The following is a 17,665-nucleotide window of genomic DNA, read 5'->3' as shown; positions in this document are numbered from 1 at the left end:
GGTGTCTCATCTGTGGAGGTCGACAACCTCAGGCACCCTTTCATCCTTGAGAAGAGTTTGTTTGTGGCCAAGGACAGAGACTTAGACAGTGGCTGTGCGGAGGAAATCGACTTCCGTTTTCACTCCTCCAAGGCGCTTTCTTCCAGACTCTGCAGGGCTCCAGCGCCCTTTTCTTTCAACCACGTCGGCCTAAGTTATCGGCTACGACAACTGGGACAAGGTGTCCAATTGCAGTTTCCTCCTGTCAGGAACAGATGGCACGGGAGGCTCCCCCGGGGGGGCATAGCCTAGTCCTAAAAGGAGCGGCAGAGTTCACGAACTCTAGGATTGCAGGTTTTTCGCTGGGAGGATGCTTAAGGTTACTCATCCGAATGACAGCTTCCCGATGCCCATTCCCGCACAATCTCTGTGATCAGCCAAGGATATCGCGCCTGCCGTCTCTTGTCAGCGAATTCAGTGTCTCTGAACCTCTATGCCATAGCGTCAGCAAGAGTTGCCCGGTTGGGCAGAATGATCCATACCTTAGGCGAAGGTCTTCCATAGGATCATCGACGGCTTCACCCCCGGCCTCTTCAGTCGATCCTTTCTTGTAAGGAAGGATCTGAGAGGGGAGTTCCGTAGTCGACCTCTCAGCCCTGATCAAGTTTGTCGAACAAACTTCGGCCAGCGTAGAACAGCAGAATCGATCAGACTGGTAACGAGGCGACAGGACTCCTTAAACCCTGGATCGGAAGGACGGGTACTTTCAGTTTCCATTCCATCCATCTTCCAGGGAGCTCGTCGAATTCAGCCTAGACTGCAAGTATTCCTGCTTATGATGCAGTGTGGCTATCCCGCCGTGGCATAGCAGGTTTTTTTTCCCAGAGAACTCTCCCTGCCTTCCTCATGGCCGCTCAGGTGCAGGCTTCCGCCTCCTCTGCTGTTTGGAGGGCTGGTCAACTCCGGTAGGCTCGGGTTTGACCTTCTTCAGCGCCGGGACAAGCTTCCGGATGCTTACCATGAGTGTGGGTTCATGGTATTTTGCTTGGAGCCTTCTCTTCTTCTGCCTCAACATCTGGAGTATCTGGCCATGATATTGAGTCAACGGCCTTACCACGTTGGAAACCCCGCTTCTCGTCCGTCCAGCGAGGTTAAGCAACGTCGGTTCTGGTCGGTACTTGGATGGGTGACCACCTGGGGACGCCAGATTCTGTTACCACATCCTCCGAGCCTTCCTTTCAGTTGACTGTGGCAAGACTGAGGAGAGTCGCAGTACCTGTTCTCAGTCAAGCAGAGCTTTCAGCCCTACCTTGGAACGTTTCCTAGTTCTCCTTTCCTCATTGACCCGTCTATAGTCCGAACGGTCGCCTCAGGATAAGTTCCATGTGGGGCGGTCCAAGTTCCGGTGGCCTCAGGCAACGTTTAACCGGACTTCCTGGCCCCTATGGGACCAGCGAAACTATTAGACCTGCAATGGGTGTTGACCTATGGAGCCTCTTGATGGTAGTGGATATTCTCGTCCTTTCCCCACATTCTTGATGCTGTTCTCGGACTCGTCAAAGGAAAGGGGGGGGGGGGGCATATTCCGGTCCAGGCCTATGTTCAAGACCTGAAGGATACCTCTCCATCATTCAGGCAGGCTTAGGGGCCTTAGTCTGGCCCCTCTACAGATCCTACAGCTCCTGCCGAGTCGCCCCGTGCGCATCGACTTCATGATTCTGGCGTATTCTAACCAGCAGGGGACGCATTTTCACACCTTCACATCTTGCAGTAGAGATACCGGGATGATTGAGATTCTCTCAATACCACCATCGGCTCTCTCATTCCAGGCAGGGGAATGTTTTCTCCGACTATCCGAGCAGAGCCTCGTAGAGAGAGTGTACCTGGGGGTCTTTGACCTTGGGTAACCAGCAAGTCCTGGTCTGGGGGACCTGATCGCGACAGCTTGGAACCTCAAGCTTCCGCTGTTCTTCCCCCCAGTCTCAGACCCCGAGACTCTGGCAAGATACATTCCGGTGATGGTGGGACAACTTCGACGCCTGCGTCTTCCCTCCTTTTTGTCTGTGGAGAATGGGTCTCAACAAGACCAGGTTGTCTGTCAACCTTTCAATGGGAGAGCTCCACTGGGACTATGCGCAGAACGGTTTCTGGACCCTCTGCTTCCCCTGACGGAACTCCCGGGAGAGCTTCTCCCACGGCGCAGACTACTCAAACAACCACACTGCGACATCTCTCCCGAACCGGGGCGTCGCTTCGGCTTCATGCTTGGGGACACTACGCCTCCTCCTCAAGAAGAGACAACCCGCTACAGTCGCGGTACGGAGGTCGCGTCATCTGCGATAGTCATCCGCAGGGGTCTTCCAGGCAAAGTGAAGAGTCTTCGGTGGTTGGTGCCGTGGGAGATATACCTCTTCCCTTGAGGCCTCTTCTCCAGCAATAACGGTCTTATTGCCTTTCGGCGGGAGGAAACTCCTTTCCGCTCTCGGAAATGAAGCCTGTCGCTCAGCCTTTCCCTGACCTTCAGGCTTAAAGGAATAACTTTTTCCTGCCCGCTGGATCTTTCCTCGCTCATGCGAAGCTACGATCGTCCCTGCCCTAGTCGGAGGAAGACCTCCAACTTGGAGCATGGCTCGTACTTTTAGTCCTTTAAGAGATCTTCTTAAGACCCTTTACCCTTTACGACAGGCCTCGGATTGTATTCCGCCTTGGGTCTCCTGCTCACTCTGGCCACGGACAGTGTGTAAGCAATCTTCTTGGTCTCGTACGACTCCCCCTTTCTAAGGAAGAGGGGAAGGCAACATTCAGGTTCGCTCCTGAGTTGTTGGCTAGATTCAGAATCTGGGGGTCCCGGTCCTTCGGTCCAATTCCTTCAAGATTTGAGTCTCCATTCTGTATCTGATGTCCCAAGACCTTCTCTTTCTTGCCAGTAAAGGAATTGAGAGGTTAGCTTTGGGAACAGCTGCAGTTTGTCCTCAGTTGCAGCCGATTTGGGAGCACAAGGAGGACACGGGGGAGAGTCACCAGTATACCTCTTCAGCCCGGACTCAAGGACATTCATCTCGACCTGTCTCCAGACCCTCCCCCGTCATGTCGCCCTACAGCACGATGTTGGATACATCGCAACGTCCCTCGCCTTCGAGTAATACTACTCTGTGACGCAGGTGCTACAAGCTGGAGTCTGGAAGCGTCTAATGACCTTCGCAGCCCGCTTCCTGCAGGGCGTGACCCACAGGAGTCTCGATACGTTTTCTATCGCTCTGTGGTGGCTACACAACAGCTGGTCTAACCTCCGGCTCCTTTTTGGACAGGTAGCAGAAGGTTGAGGGCATTGTTATCAGGTTTTAGTCTGCATGAACGAAAGAAGTATGTCTGGCCCTTATTTCTTTCTTCATCATCCCCTCTACGGGGAGGCAGCATCCTGGTCTCTGCATAGCTGACCTCGAACCTCTGCAGGTAAACCATGCTTCCTTGTGTTCCGAGTATTGAGTCAATACTGTCGCGTCCCCCATACCCTGACGAGGTGGTATTGGGAACGTCCTAACCCAGAGTTCCTTCTGGAACTCCAGGTCAACTGCCTAGGACGGGTCACACTTCTTCCTCCACACACTAGCTTATGTAGGCCACACGGTTCCTTGCGGAGCAAGGAACTTGTGAGGTGCAGGGACTCCTTTTCTCGAGTGCGACTCACTCGGATTCTGAGTCCCCGGGTAAAGCCAAAGCCAGTATGGCTGGGGACTTTCCACCCTACCTAATGGGTAAGTCACCCAATGTAAATAGCGTGGTTTGTATTTCGGTTACGGAACAAATGACAAATTCGAAGATAATTTGTATTTTTCCTAACCATACAAACCTTAGCTATTTACACATATTTGCCCGCCAGCCCTGTCCCCCAAGACAAGTCCTACCTCTAAGTGAAAGTGAGCATTCATCTGTGTGTGAGGGGGGGGGAGGGGTAGCTAGCTACCACTCCCCTACCCCCCCGCTAACTAGCGCGGGGGTAATACACCCTCGTTAAATTCTAATGGCTCGCCATTTCAGCTGCGCTTAAAGGTAAACCCAATGTAAATAGCTAAGGTTTGTATGGTTAGGAAAAATACAAATTATCTTCGAATTTGTCATATTGTATTATTGCTTATTGTCTTTACACATAAGGCACTGTCTTGTATTTACTTTTATGCTGTTATGAAATAACAATGGCTTGCAGTAGATGTGGTTAGATAGGAGAGGCTGATACAGTTATGCAGAATATGGGAATTATTTTCATGAAGCTCCCCTGATGTTCATATTTCTTTTAAGAGAAGCTTTGTCGACATTTAACCCTAGTTAAAAAAGATTCCTGTTCGCTCTCCTTGTAGAATACCTTTCCCTTTGGGAACCAGTATGTCATCTGGCAGTTGATGACCATTAACTAGTTGATGATACAACATATTAACCTCGTACAGTACATCTCAGTCTATCGTTGACTGGTGTTTAAATAAGATGTCTTTATTTTACTGCACAAACCAAACTGAATTTCAGGAGTTCATTTTGAACTAATACAGGAAATCGAGATGCGATTCAAAATTTTTCTGGCTTTGTGTAATGTGAATGTATCTAACTGGTGGCTGTAATGTACTGTAGTGTGTTTATGTCTATGGAGGAATGTTGCTCACTCACATTCCTTCTTCTTTTAGAAATTATATCAGGTGGTAGTGGACTGATTTGATTATAAAGAAAGAAATTAATGTTTAGTATTACTTTTACTATTTTTGCATTTGTGTTTAGTTCAGATAAATCCAGAGTAGATAGAGAACATTATCCTAACTACTTAAGTCACCATCTTGATCATGATGATGATCATCATCATCTCCTCCTACGCCTATTGATGCGAAATGCCTCGGTTAGATTTCGCCAGTCGTCTCTATATTTGAGTTTTAAATCAGTACTTCTCCATTCATTATCTCCTATTTCAGGCTTCATAGTTATCTGCCATGTAGGCCTGGGGTTGCCAACTCTTCAAGTGCCTTGTGGAGCCCAGTTGAAAGTTTGGTGAACTAATCTCTCTTAGAGTGTGAGGAGCATGCCCAAACCATCTCCATCTACCCCTTACCATGATCTCATCCACATATGGCACTTGAGTAATCTCTTTTATAGTTTCATTTCTAATCCCACCCTGCCATTTAATTCCCAATATTCTTTTGAGGTTTTCAAACCTACAGAATCTGTTGGATATTGTCATTGTCATACCACGACTCATGTCCATTCAGTAACACGGATCTCGCTAAACTGATATATATCCTGATTTTTATATGTAGTTTCAGGCGATTTGATTTCCAAATTTTACTCAACTTAACCATTTTCTGATTTTCTTGTTTCTATCTTTCATTAAACTTCAATTCTAAAGATCCTGTGTTAGATATCATAGTTTTTATATATTTAAATGATTCCACCTCATTGATCCTTTCTCTTTCCAATGATATTTCATCTTCCATTGCATATTCCATTCTCATCATCTCTGTCTTTCTTTTATTTATCTTGAGTCCACCCTCGTGTAATATTTCATGCATTCTGGTAAGCAAGCTTTGCTAGTCCTGTGGTGTTCTGCTAACAAGGACTGTGTCATCAGCATACCCCAAGTCAGCTAATTTCCTGTTATCTATCCAGTCTAATCCTTTTCCACCATCCGCAACTGTTCTATATATTACAAAATCCATGAAGAGGATAAACAACATAGGTGACACCATATTCCCTTGGAGTACTTCGCCGTTCATTTGAAATTCATTTGATAGGGCTCCACTAACATTAACTTTGCACTTGCTATGCTCATGAACAGACTTAATCAAATTTACATATTAAGAAGAACTCCATAATAATGAAGGATTCTCCACAAAATTGGCTGGTGCACACTATCAAAGGCTTTTCAAGTATTGCCTTGCAAATAATTTTTCTTGTTCTTGCGTATTCTTCACTAATTCCGCAACCTTTCTGTTTTTCCTATCACCGAGTTCCAAGTTAGTAGGTGATCATGTCCACCATTGTATACCTTATTGTGGAATGAGTATTTAATAAAGATTATTTTCAGTACAGGTTGAGAATCCTATATCTGAAATTCCGCAATCCGAAAACTCCAAAATCTGGAAGTTTTTGAGATGGTGAACAGAAAATTCCATAATGCTGTGAAAGTTCCACCAAGTACAGCTGTTCATCAGGTGACCTACCCTTTTACTGCATGGTATCATTTGGTGTTAGCAATTACCTTGGTAACCCCTTTGTTCTATATTTATTCTGATTTTAGCCTTTTTTTTGTGGTCAGTGGTTTTAGATATACTGTATGCAAAATATCAATAAAACTTAGAGATATTGTACACTTATATTGTCGCTAATATTGAAAATACAGTACACTAGTTGAAGGGTTCAATGCAAGGTCACTTAGCAAGTTAAATTCACAAAGGGATAGTTCAGCTACTTTTATTTGTTTGGAAGTCTGGGAAAGTGTGTTGATAGTGACTCAGTGGTTTACAGAGCCAATTTTTGGAAGGCTTTATTTAAAGAAATCTGATGTTAGAAGTTTTCTTGGCATTAAGTGGTTTGGTAGCTGTAAGAGATATAGTGTAAATAAGAATTCGTTGTTATTTTATTTACTTAAGCTTAGTTTAAGATATGACTATTTTTCTCAATGAGAAAGTTCAACGTTTTATTGATTAGACTGTATTAGACTTTAGTGAGCATAGGTTTGGAATCCAACCACGAAACTCAATAATTACAAGTTTACTTGGGGCTAAGATTGGTTACCTTTTAACAGTCTGGAGTGATTGATAAACTAGATTGTTGCTTTCCCATTTCTGTCTTTCACTCTCCCACCTCCATCAGAGTGTGTGAATAAGCAGTATAAACAACAGGGGAGATTCATAAAATGTCCATATACATGACTCCTCCCCACTGATCAGTGATGGCAAGAGACTAAAGATTGGAATTTTGACTTAAGAACTAAAGACTTGGAGGTTAATATGTCATATCACCAGCCATCTATTGAGATACTACCGTTAGAGAGTTATGGGGTCCTTTGACTGGCCAGACAGTACTACATTGCACCCTTCTCTCTGGTTACGGTTCATTTTTCCTTTGCCTACACATACACCGAATAGTCTGGCCTAATCCTTACAAATTCTCTTCTGTCCTCATACACCTGACAACATTGACATTACCAAACAATTCCTCTTCATCCAAGGGGTTAACTACTGCACTGTAATTGTTCAATGGCTACTTTCCTCTTGGTAAGGGTAGAAGAGACTTTAGCTATGGTAAGCAGCTCTTCTAGGACACTCCAAAATCAAACTATTGTTCTCTAGTCTTAGGTAGTGCCATAGCCTCAGTACCATGGTCTTCCATTGTCTTGGGTTAGAGTTCTCTTGCTTGAGGGTACACTCGGGCACACTATTCTGTCCTATTTCTCTTCCTCTTGTTTTGTTAGAGTTTTTATAGTTTATATAGGAAATATTTATTTTGGTGGTGTTATTCTTAAAATATTTTATTTTTCCTTGTTTCCTTTCCTCACTGGGCTACTTTTCCCTGTTGGAGCCCTTGGGCTTACAACATCCTGCTTTTCCAACTAGGGTTGTAGCTTAGCTAGTAATAATGATAATAATAATAATAATGATAATAATAATAATAATAATAATAATAATAATAATAATAATAATAATAATAATATTAGGCTTTTTTGTCTTTTTATTACAGTGCTGTATTCACTGTAATATAACTGTGATCTGTACTATTGATTGTCTTTTCTGTCGAGGAACTCTCCCGTATTTACTTAGATGATGTTTCATGATAGCAATGGCTTGGATTGCTCACTTCAAACTGTCTGGTGCCAGTCAGTGCAAGTGTAAGAAATAGAGAATGGCAGAAAGTTCTCGTGAGCAGACGAGCCTGTACAGGAAGTGGTAAATTCAAGTTGGAGAAAGATGATATAACAAAGAAATTTCATGTATGAAAAATTTGGCTCAGGGTGAAAGGTATGACCAAGGAGGGACTGGGAGGCTTGGGCTGTAGTATGACAAATAACTTGGCTGAAAGGGGAAATTTGCAGTGCATTAATTAATGAATAGATGTATGATTGAAAATTAAGCTCCTGGGGACAGATTGATTAAGAAAATTAATGAAATGAGTAGATGGTAGTAGTGTATATCAAGGACTAAAGGGCATAGACAAGCAAAGTACTGTACATATGATGAAAGATTTGTAAGAAAACAAGGATAAAAAACAAGCTGGAAGGAAAGGATTAAGGAATATAAAAGAATGTGTGGGGGGAAAAATACTGAAGAAGGAAACAGTTAACAGAAATCAGGTAAAATGATTAATATAACAAAAATGAGAAATTGGAGAAATAATTGAAGGAAGTAAACTAAGGATTATATAAGGTATAAAGAAGTGTAAATATGAAATAATATGATCTGAAATAAAATTAAGATATAGAACATAATTTGAAGACGTGTGTATGAAGGGAAAGTGTTGTTTATCATTGATTAGGGTGGAAACAAATGCGGAAAATGTTTAAATTTGGCAATGATGTATTCTTTAGTGAATTTCTGCCTTAGGAGAACAGTTGTAGACAGTGATCAGAATGTGTTCTGCTATAGATATCTTTTTGCCTGTTAGATTACTGTAATGTCCGGGAACTTTAAAAGATTAAGTATATGGCCATATATAACGGATTTTGAGCAAAGCGAAAAATCTATTTTTGGGTGATATGGCCATGTCGTCCTGATGGAAGGTTCCTTTAGGCAGCTTTCATCAGGACGACATGGCTGAGTCCAAAAAGTGATGTTAGAGAGCTAATCCCTCTGGCCAGCTCTGTGAGATCAAGTTAATTTGTTAAACTTTTATGATCAGTCATAGACTTTCTTGAGAATTCAAACTAGCGTGGTGAACTACTAAGCAGTTTGTGTCCTCACTGACTTGGGAGTAAGAATGAAAAGTTACATCATTGTTTTGAAAATCTATGGCCTGAGTTAATTTAAGAACTGTTAGGTTAAGTGTTATTGCTTTTGTCACCGATTATTTTCATCTTCTGATTTTGCTACATTGAAGTAAAAAAAGAAACTAGTACTGTACTATCTCGGTTTACGAGTTAAATTCGTTCTGGGACCAAGCTTGCAAACTAAAATGCTCCTAAGCTAAAATGATTTTTCCCATAAGAAATAAAAGAAAGTAAAAAAAGAAACAAGTACTGTAGTATCTCAGTTTACGAGTTAGATTCATTCTGGGACCGAGCTTGCAAACTGAAATGCACCTAAACTAAATAAATTTTTCCCATAAGAAATAAAGGAAATTCACTTTATATGTTACACACATCCATAAATACACATACTATATACAATACTGTATCCTCACTTTTGAAGGTTTTGTAATGCTAATCATTTAACAATTTATGACCCGTAACATCAGAAATTAATCATACATATACCAAGGCACTTCCTCCAATTTTGGGGGGTAGCTGACATGAAACAAATGAAAAAAAAAAGGGGGACCTTTCCTCTCTACGTTCCTCCCAGCCTGACCAGGGACTCAACCGAGTTCGGCTGGTACTGCTAGAGTGCCACAGCCCACCCTCCCCCGTTATCCACCACAGATGGAGCTTCATAACGCTGAATCACCTACTGCTACTATCTCCGCGGTCATTCAAGGCGACCGGAGGAAGCAGCAGGGCCTGCCGTAACTGTGTCACAATCGCTCGCCAGTCATTCCTGTTTCTAGCACGCTCTCTTGCCTCTCTCACATCTATCCTCCCATCACCCAGAGCTTTCTTCACTCCATCCATCCACCCAAACCTTGGTCTTCCTTTTGTACTTCTCCCATCAACTCTTGCATTCATCACCTTCTTTAGCAGACAGCCATTTTCCATTCTCTCAACATGGCCAAACCACCTCAACACATTCATATTCACTCTAGCTGCTAACTCATTTCTTACACCCGTTCTCACCCTCGCTACTTTGTTCCTAACCCTATCTACTCAAGATACACCAGCCATACTCCTCAGACACTTCATCTCAAACACATTCAATTTCTGTCTCTCCGTCACTTTCATTCCCCACAACTCCGATCCAAACATCACAGTTGGTACAATCACTTTCTCATACAGAACTCTCTTTACATTCATGCTCAAACCTCTATTCTTTACCACTCCCTTCACTGCCCCCAACACATTGCATCCTTCATTCACACTGACGTACATCTGCTTCCACTCCACCATTTGCTGCAACAACAGACCCCAAGTACTTAAACTGATCCACCTCCTCAAGGAACTCTCCATTCAACATGACATTCAACCTCGCACCACCTTCCCTTTTCGTACATCTCATAACCTTACTCGTACCCACATTGAGTCTCAACTTCCTTCTCTCACAAACCCTTCCAAATTCTGTCACTAATCAGCCAGGCTTCTCTTCTGAGTCTACAACCAGTATAGAATCATCCACAATCAACAACTGATTTACCTCTCATTCATGATCATTCTTGTCTACCAGTTTCAATCCTCGTCCAAGCACTCGAGCATTCACCTCTCTCACCACTCCATCAACATACAAGTTAAACAACCTTGGCGACATCACCCATCCCTGTCTCAGCCCCACTCTCACCGGAAACCAATCGCTCACTTCATTTCCTATCCTAACACATGCTTTGTAGAAACTTTTCACTGCTTGCAACAACCTTCCACCAATTCCATATAACCTCATCATATTCCACATCGCCTCCCTATCAACTCTATCATACACTTTCTCCAGATCCATAAACGCAACATACATCTCCTTACCTTTTACTAAATATTTCTCGCATATCTGCCTAACTGTAAAAATCTGATTCATACATCCCCTACCTCTTCTAAAACCACCCTGTACTTCTAAGATTGCATTCTCTGTTTTATCCTTAATCCTATTAATCAGTACTCTACCATACACTTTTCCAATCACACTCAACAAACTAATACCCCTTGAATTACAACACTCATGCACATCTCCCTTACCCTTATATAGTGGTACAATACATGCACAAACCCAATCTACTGGTACCATTGACAACACAAAACATATGAAACAGTCTCATCAACCATTCAAGTACAGTCACACCTCTTTCCTTCAACATCTCAGCTCTCACACCATCCATCAGAAATTAATACAAATTAATAATTAGTGAAAAATAGAAACATTGATACTGTATACTGTATTAACTTGCACTTTATCTTTGAGTAGAGTCTTGACTGCTATGAGGTTGACAAGGGAGGAGGAAGGGCAGTTTATTGCTTTGAGGAAAATCTTCCTCCAGGAAAACTTTGGGTAAAGTATCAGGAGTTCTCTCTTGAATGACGTTTACTTTTACAAACTGAGTGACTTAATTTATGCTTTCCTTTACTTGGTCATCTTTTTTTACATTCATACGTTCAACTTTTACAAGGAACCTATCCAGAGATACCTGCTTTTGTTTTCTTTAAAACAGTATGAAAATGTGACATCACATTGTCATTTTCCTGAAGCATTATCTGGCTATTGTCTTTCTACAAAATTTTAAGGGTTTCCCTCATTTTCAAAGTAAGTGGTCTTTCACTTTGTCCTTCCACCTCCTCAGATGAAATTTCCCCCTCAACCTCTTTTTGCTGCTCCTTATGTAATTCCATCAGTTTCTCAGGCATTAGCTGCTCGCCATTTTCCTCAACAAAAATCATTGATCTTGTCTTTGTCCATCTCCAACCCCATTATCATGCCCAAGGACACAATTTCATTGTTATCTGCCTCCTACATGAGTTTGAATCCCTCAAAATCCTGTTCAGCAATTTATTCAGGCCATATTTTCTTCCACTCAGAATTGAGATTTCTTTTGGTGATCCTTTTCCAGGCTTTGTCAATCTTTTTGAGGCAGTTGGCAATGTGGAAATGTTCTTACCAAAACTCTCAGAGGGTGAGGCTACCTGGAAGCATTGCTGGAACATTGCTTTTCTGTACAGCTTCTTGAAATTAGAGATCACTGGATGATCCATGGGTTGGAGTATTGAAGTGGCGTTGGGTGGTAGGAACTTAATCCTAATGAATTTGGAGTTCTCCATTAGGTTAGCTTTAATAGCTGAAGATAGACAGGAACATTGCCCATAAATAACAAAGGTTGGAGTGGAAGGTTCTTTTCTGTAAGGTACTTTTTGAATTGTAGATCATAAATTTCATTGACCCATTCCACAAACAAAGGCGTTGTTGACTGACCCCACATGATGTTCAGTTTCTTCTTTTGTAACTTGTTCTTCTTAAAGGTTTGTAGAGTGGTTTGATTTTGCAAGGCCAGCTGTCATGAGCACAGAACAACAAGGTCAGACTGTCTCTCTTGAGCTTGTGATAATGGATTGCCTTTTTTCTGCTCTAATGGAGATTAAGCTATGTACTGTATATTCCTCCAAAAAGACTGGTCTTATTGCAATTGAAGACTTGCTACACCACGTAAGACTCAGAATCCACAAACCTTTAAAATTCTAGAATGGATATCTGTGTTGCCTTTATATTGGAGCTTAGAGCCTCACTGTGTTGCACAACACTATAGATATCAGTTTTCATGAAATTCTCAAGCCAGCTCCAGCTCATCTTGAATATTTCTCCTTCTTTTTCTTTTGACTTACCATTCTTCTTTTTCCCCAAAACAGCATTTTCTCAAATAATATTTATGGTAATCATCTGGTAGTTGCTTTTCATTGATCGAGATAAACAGAAACTCCTCAATAACATGTGGCCACTGTTTCGTCAATGTCAGCGCCCCTTTCCAAACATCAGTTGATTTGATCTCTTTTTCTTAAGAATTATACAAATCATTGATGTTATATGATTGGAAATTTTTGCCAGGTTTGCTTCACTTGTACCTTGTACATTTTTCTCAAAAATTCCTTTTTCACTTCTATGGTAATCATATCTTTCTTACTATTTTTCTTAATCATCTTAGGGGGCCATTAATAGTGATCACAGTTCAACATTGAACACACAATCACAACTCTATAAAGAACATTTCCGAAGATACTTGCATGACACTGTATGATACTACTGCGATTGGTTTCTGTGCATTGTATGCTAGTCTCATTAGTACTTGCCCACAAAAATCTCCTATAGAGAACTAAATTTTTGCTTGCAGACTGATGCAATGCTCGTAATCCAATTTGAATGTGCATACTCGTATTCAAAGTTACACGTAAACCAAGGTACTGCAGTACAGTATATACTTCAAGTATCAATTAGAATAGAAAGGATTCATTGAAACTTGTAACTTGTGAATGAAATATGGCCAAATTTGAGCTAATTTCTGTGTAGGCAAGTTTATATTTCCGTGAGATAAATAGAATGTAACCCATAACTTTAGAAATATAGTATCATCTTGATTAACTTTAATAATTCAATACTTGGAAGTGTATTCCATTGCATGTCAGTCAAACCAGAAACTTGATTTTTGAAAAATATGAAAAACCAGTTTTGATCTTTCTTCGTTACTTTTAATTTCTTTCCACAGCTTGTAGGTGTGGTTGTATGAACTCGAAGTCCTGTCAGTATAAAGAAATTTTATATGGCCTTTTTGTTAGTGAATGCTTCACAGCTTATTTTTTCTGCTGCTTGCTCTTGTCTACTTTAGTGGTAAGTTATCTTGGCTTTCATAAAGCTGTACTTAAGCATAATCTTTGCCAATTTATTTTTTATGTTCTTTTAACACGACTCAGTTTATAAGGTTCTTTGGAGAAGTTTTAATTTGATTCATAATCACTTGGGTAAGAAGTGAGATTCTTTTCTCATTTATTTGTGTAGATAGTACTGTAATACCTCTCAATACGAAAGTTTCTGTATACGAAAAATTCATGATGTGTAAAGCGTTTCGAAGATTTTTTCACCTCATATTTTAAAATATCTCACATGATACGAAACGAGATTCGCCTGGCTGCCGAAAAGTGATTTTGAAATTTGTGCGCTATAAAACTGTGAACTCGCCACCATCGTCCTGCTCTCCCATTGGTTATCTCCCTACCTTGATGCTAGTTACCGCCATAAAATCCTGCTCTTATTTTATACCAATATGTACATTTTTAAGTTAAAAATCACAATGAACATTACTGTATTGTATGTATGTACAATATGTACGTACGCACAATGCTACTATGCATATCAAAGCATTAGCAAAACATTTTTCTTTCATTTCGGTAATTAAGTAACAGAACATATTTTTTCCTTTTAATGTCAAGATTATTTATTTACAATTAATTTTATATCAATAAGTACATTTTTAGATAAGATAAAACAATGAACAAATGTGAATTGTATGTACTAATGCACAATGCTACTGTGCATATCAAACACATTAGCGATATATTTTTCTTTCATTTCGATAAATAAATACAGTAACAGATTGTAAAAATTTTTCCTTTTAATGTCATGATTATTTACAATTAATTTTATATCAATAAGTACATTCTTAAATTAAAAAAAATGCAATGAACAGTACTGTATTGTGTATATGTACAGAATTTACATACAATGCTACTATGTATTTCAAAACATGAGTGATATATTTTTTTTTCATTTCGGTAAATAAATAACGGTTAAAAAACTATACTGAACAATTAAAGTTTATTCATTCTATAAAGTAAGTACAAATACATATTAATGTTAATGAATCTTGCTTGCATTGCAATGAAATAGCTTTAAAATATGAGTGTAAAAAAAGGTAGGTATGTATTGCCGTATCATCAATGAATATTAATTGCATTACAGAACAATGAATTAGCAATGGTTAAAAGTATGTGCGAGTTAAAGAAAACGGCTTGGTTATGCTTGATAGAAAACATACCTCTCTACAGTACGGATAACATTAATAAAGTACAATATGTATGGTACTGCATTTTTCTTATATGTAAAGTATTGTACTGTACATACTGTAATACAGTATACTGTATTACATTTATTATACGTAGTATATTCTAATAAGTACTTTATTTACTGGTATTAACAGTTAGGTTATGTATATTGAATAATTCAAATATGTTTGGGTGTATTTAATCATGCTTAAGCTTTATTATAAAATTTAATGTGTTTTTGTGGTGTCATTTTATGAAAAAATCATGATACGAAAGCAACTCCGGAATGAATTAATTTGTATCTAGAGGTATTACTGTATAAGAAAGCTGCTCATGATTTTAAGCTTTACTTCAGAAGAAAGATAATAAGAAAGGTTGCTTACTGATTCTTTGTAGATCTGTATGCTTCAAAGTCAAGTGTAATAATTCATGTGTGTGTGCTATTTTGTGGCATTGTGTTAGTCATTTAATTTGGCCTGCTATGCATTCATGTATTTAAGCTTTAAAGTGTTTCAAAAAGTTGAGATTTATTCTTTTACTCTTTAAGTAGAAAATTTAACCCCCCCAATCTTCTTTGTTTGTGGGGTTATCAAGGCACAACATTCCTAGTTATATAAACTTAAACTACTGCCTAGGTGATTCGAAAAAATCTTATGAATTGTATAGCATTTTGAGACACTTGTAGCTAATAGCTTTTTATTCTTTAATTCACTGCTTGCCGAGGACTGTACTGCTTTATTTTTCTTACTTGAATTTTTTTCACATTTCCAATCTTACCTTATAGTCATCATGCTAAAATCATAGAACCCATGAACTTCCCGACTTATAAAGAGAAATTTTCTCTCTCCCCCTCTCCCAACTCCCCTACCCCTGACGCCTAGTTGTCCCAATAGATGGTGCCACATGAGGAACATAGCTATATGCAGAGTTGTAACCAGTAAAGTACTTTTTAGGCTCAAGCCATGTCGTCCTGATGGAAGGTTCCTAATAGTAGCTTCCAAGGGATATATGAACTACAGTGATATTCCCAGAGAATTTACCTTTAGGTCTCCAGAATTCTAACTCCTGGCGCAAATATCCTTAAATTTTCTCTTAAGGATATCGCATAAATCAGGGGACGTATATCTTGATATGACACATATCGATCTTCACCCCGAATAGTGTTTTCGCCTCGAGGGGGAAGAGTGGCAAATTTGGAAGGGGAGCCGTTATCAAGGTTACCCTATTTCCCATACCACTATTGAGTATCAAGATGGCACCATATTCAAGATGGCGGTCATTCCTAATTTTGTAGCGAATTCGCACAGTGGTGTTCCCTGTTGATCTAACCTTTTCGATCAATTTTGTGAGGATTATTATGCAATCTCCAGCTTCTTTCGCCTCTGGAAAGTTGAGTATTGATTCTTTACAATGTATATAATTTTAGCTCCTGTTTCACAGTGAAATTAGAGTAATTTATTGTGCTTAGAAGCTAGGCCTGTTACTGGAGGCGCCATGGGCGCTGTCGTTTGTTAGGCATGTGTTATTTAGTTAGCAGAACGACTTTCCTGGTTGAAATACCATTAATAAATTATGAAAGCTATTTAGACATAATTATACTTGTAAAGATATTTATGGTATGCATAATTTTCCTCTTTCTTTGTCGATCGTATACGGTAGAGTTTTGGTGATTTAGGTAACCGAGATCTCGTCTTGCCTAGGTTACTTAACCTAGGCGATGTAGTATACTTTTAGACATTTCCTCGTTTACCCTTGTGTATCGTTTTATTGACTCTAAGGGAGATTGTATATCTCCTAGAATTATATAAATCGATACTTGTCTCCTATGGAGAGTCATGGGTAATCCCTCTGTCTTTCTGGTCTTGCCATAGAGTAGTTTACTCCGGCTTGACTAGGCTAGGGTTTTTCTGTCTCCCACCTTTGCCGGCGAGTGTCCGGCTTTGGTTTTAACAGAATCTCAGAGTATTCAGTCTTTTGCCGGCGGCAGGCCGGCAGGTTGAGTAGTTACTCCATTGCCAGCTTATAGCCGCCGCCATAGGAGGCTAAGCCTCCCTAAACCGCACCTTGGGTGGTGGTTTATAAGACTAGTCCTATGCTGGCAGACCCTGGGCTGAAAAACAGACATTCTTCTACAGCCTAGGATGGCGCCGGCACTGGTACGATGTTTCTCCTTTGTTGAGAGGGGCCGGAAAACCTGCCGGCCCCTCTTAACACTATTTCAGCAGACCCTAGGTTGAAAAATAGACATTCTTCTGCCGCCTAGGATGGCGCCGATACTGAAACAGAGTTTCTCCCTTGTGTAGTGGGGGCAGCAACATTGCTGCCGCTTTTTACACTTTATATAGGACCCTTTTCCCTGCCCCTCTCTGTCCTTTTAGCTATGGCCGTTGTCCCGTAATCTCGCCGCTCGCCGGCGGGTTTCAGGGCCGGCTGGGCTCCTACATAGCAGCTGTTTAGTCACTCAGGTTTCCCTTATGGACAAGGATCCGGGAAGGTTGTGCTGGCCATGACGGCTGCCAGTGGGAGACCCTTCTGTCACCAAGGTTCTTCAGTCCTCCCTTGGACTGCCGTCCACAAGTCCTGTAACCGGGGTACTAACCTGGCTGGTGCCGACAGGTACTTACTCAGTTGGCGGCATGCTGACTGTACCAGTGCCGCCGGGTACTAGCCAGCCGGCCATATGCCGGCAATAGTACTTGTGGTTGGATGGAAGCCTGAATGATGCATTCTCCCCTTCCATTTGAACCTTCTTTCTGGGGGAAGGCAGTAAGTTATATACTTACATCCTTATTTAGTGTAAACATACACAGTAATAAGGCAGTCCTTCACTCCATGCTTTCTCTC

At 40.8% G+C, this 17,665-nt stretch overlaps 2 protein-coding genes and 1 pseudogene across 4 annotated transcripts in view; all 3 read left to right on the top strand.

Annotated features, from left to right (window-relative positions):
- msps (msps cytoskeleton-associated protein 5) overlaps nucleotides 1-17,665 on the top strand; it is a 374,587-nt gene that overhangs the window by 46,784 nt on the left and 310,138 nt on the right. The gene's annotated exons all lie outside the window — the stretch shown is intronic.
- The window catches only part of LOC137654519 (hypoxia-inducible factor 1-alpha inhibitor-like), a 128,688-nt gene that overhangs the window by 39,443 nt on the left and 71,580 nt on the right, over nucleotides 1-17,665 (top strand). The window lies entirely within an intron of this gene.
- On the top strand, nucleotides 1,080-1,198 carry LOC137654871 (5S ribosomal RNA; annotated as a pseudogene).

The sequence above is a fragment of the Palaemon carinicauda genome, chromosome 15 (genome assembly GCF_036898095.1).
Source record: "Palaemon carinicauda isolate YSFRI2023 chromosome 15, ASM3689809v2, whole genome shotgun sequence".
NCBI lineage: Eukaryota > Metazoa > Arthropoda > Malacostraca > Decapoda > Palaemonidae > Palaemon > Palaemon carinicauda.
This window is presented reverse-complemented; position numbering and strand designations above follow the sequence as displayed.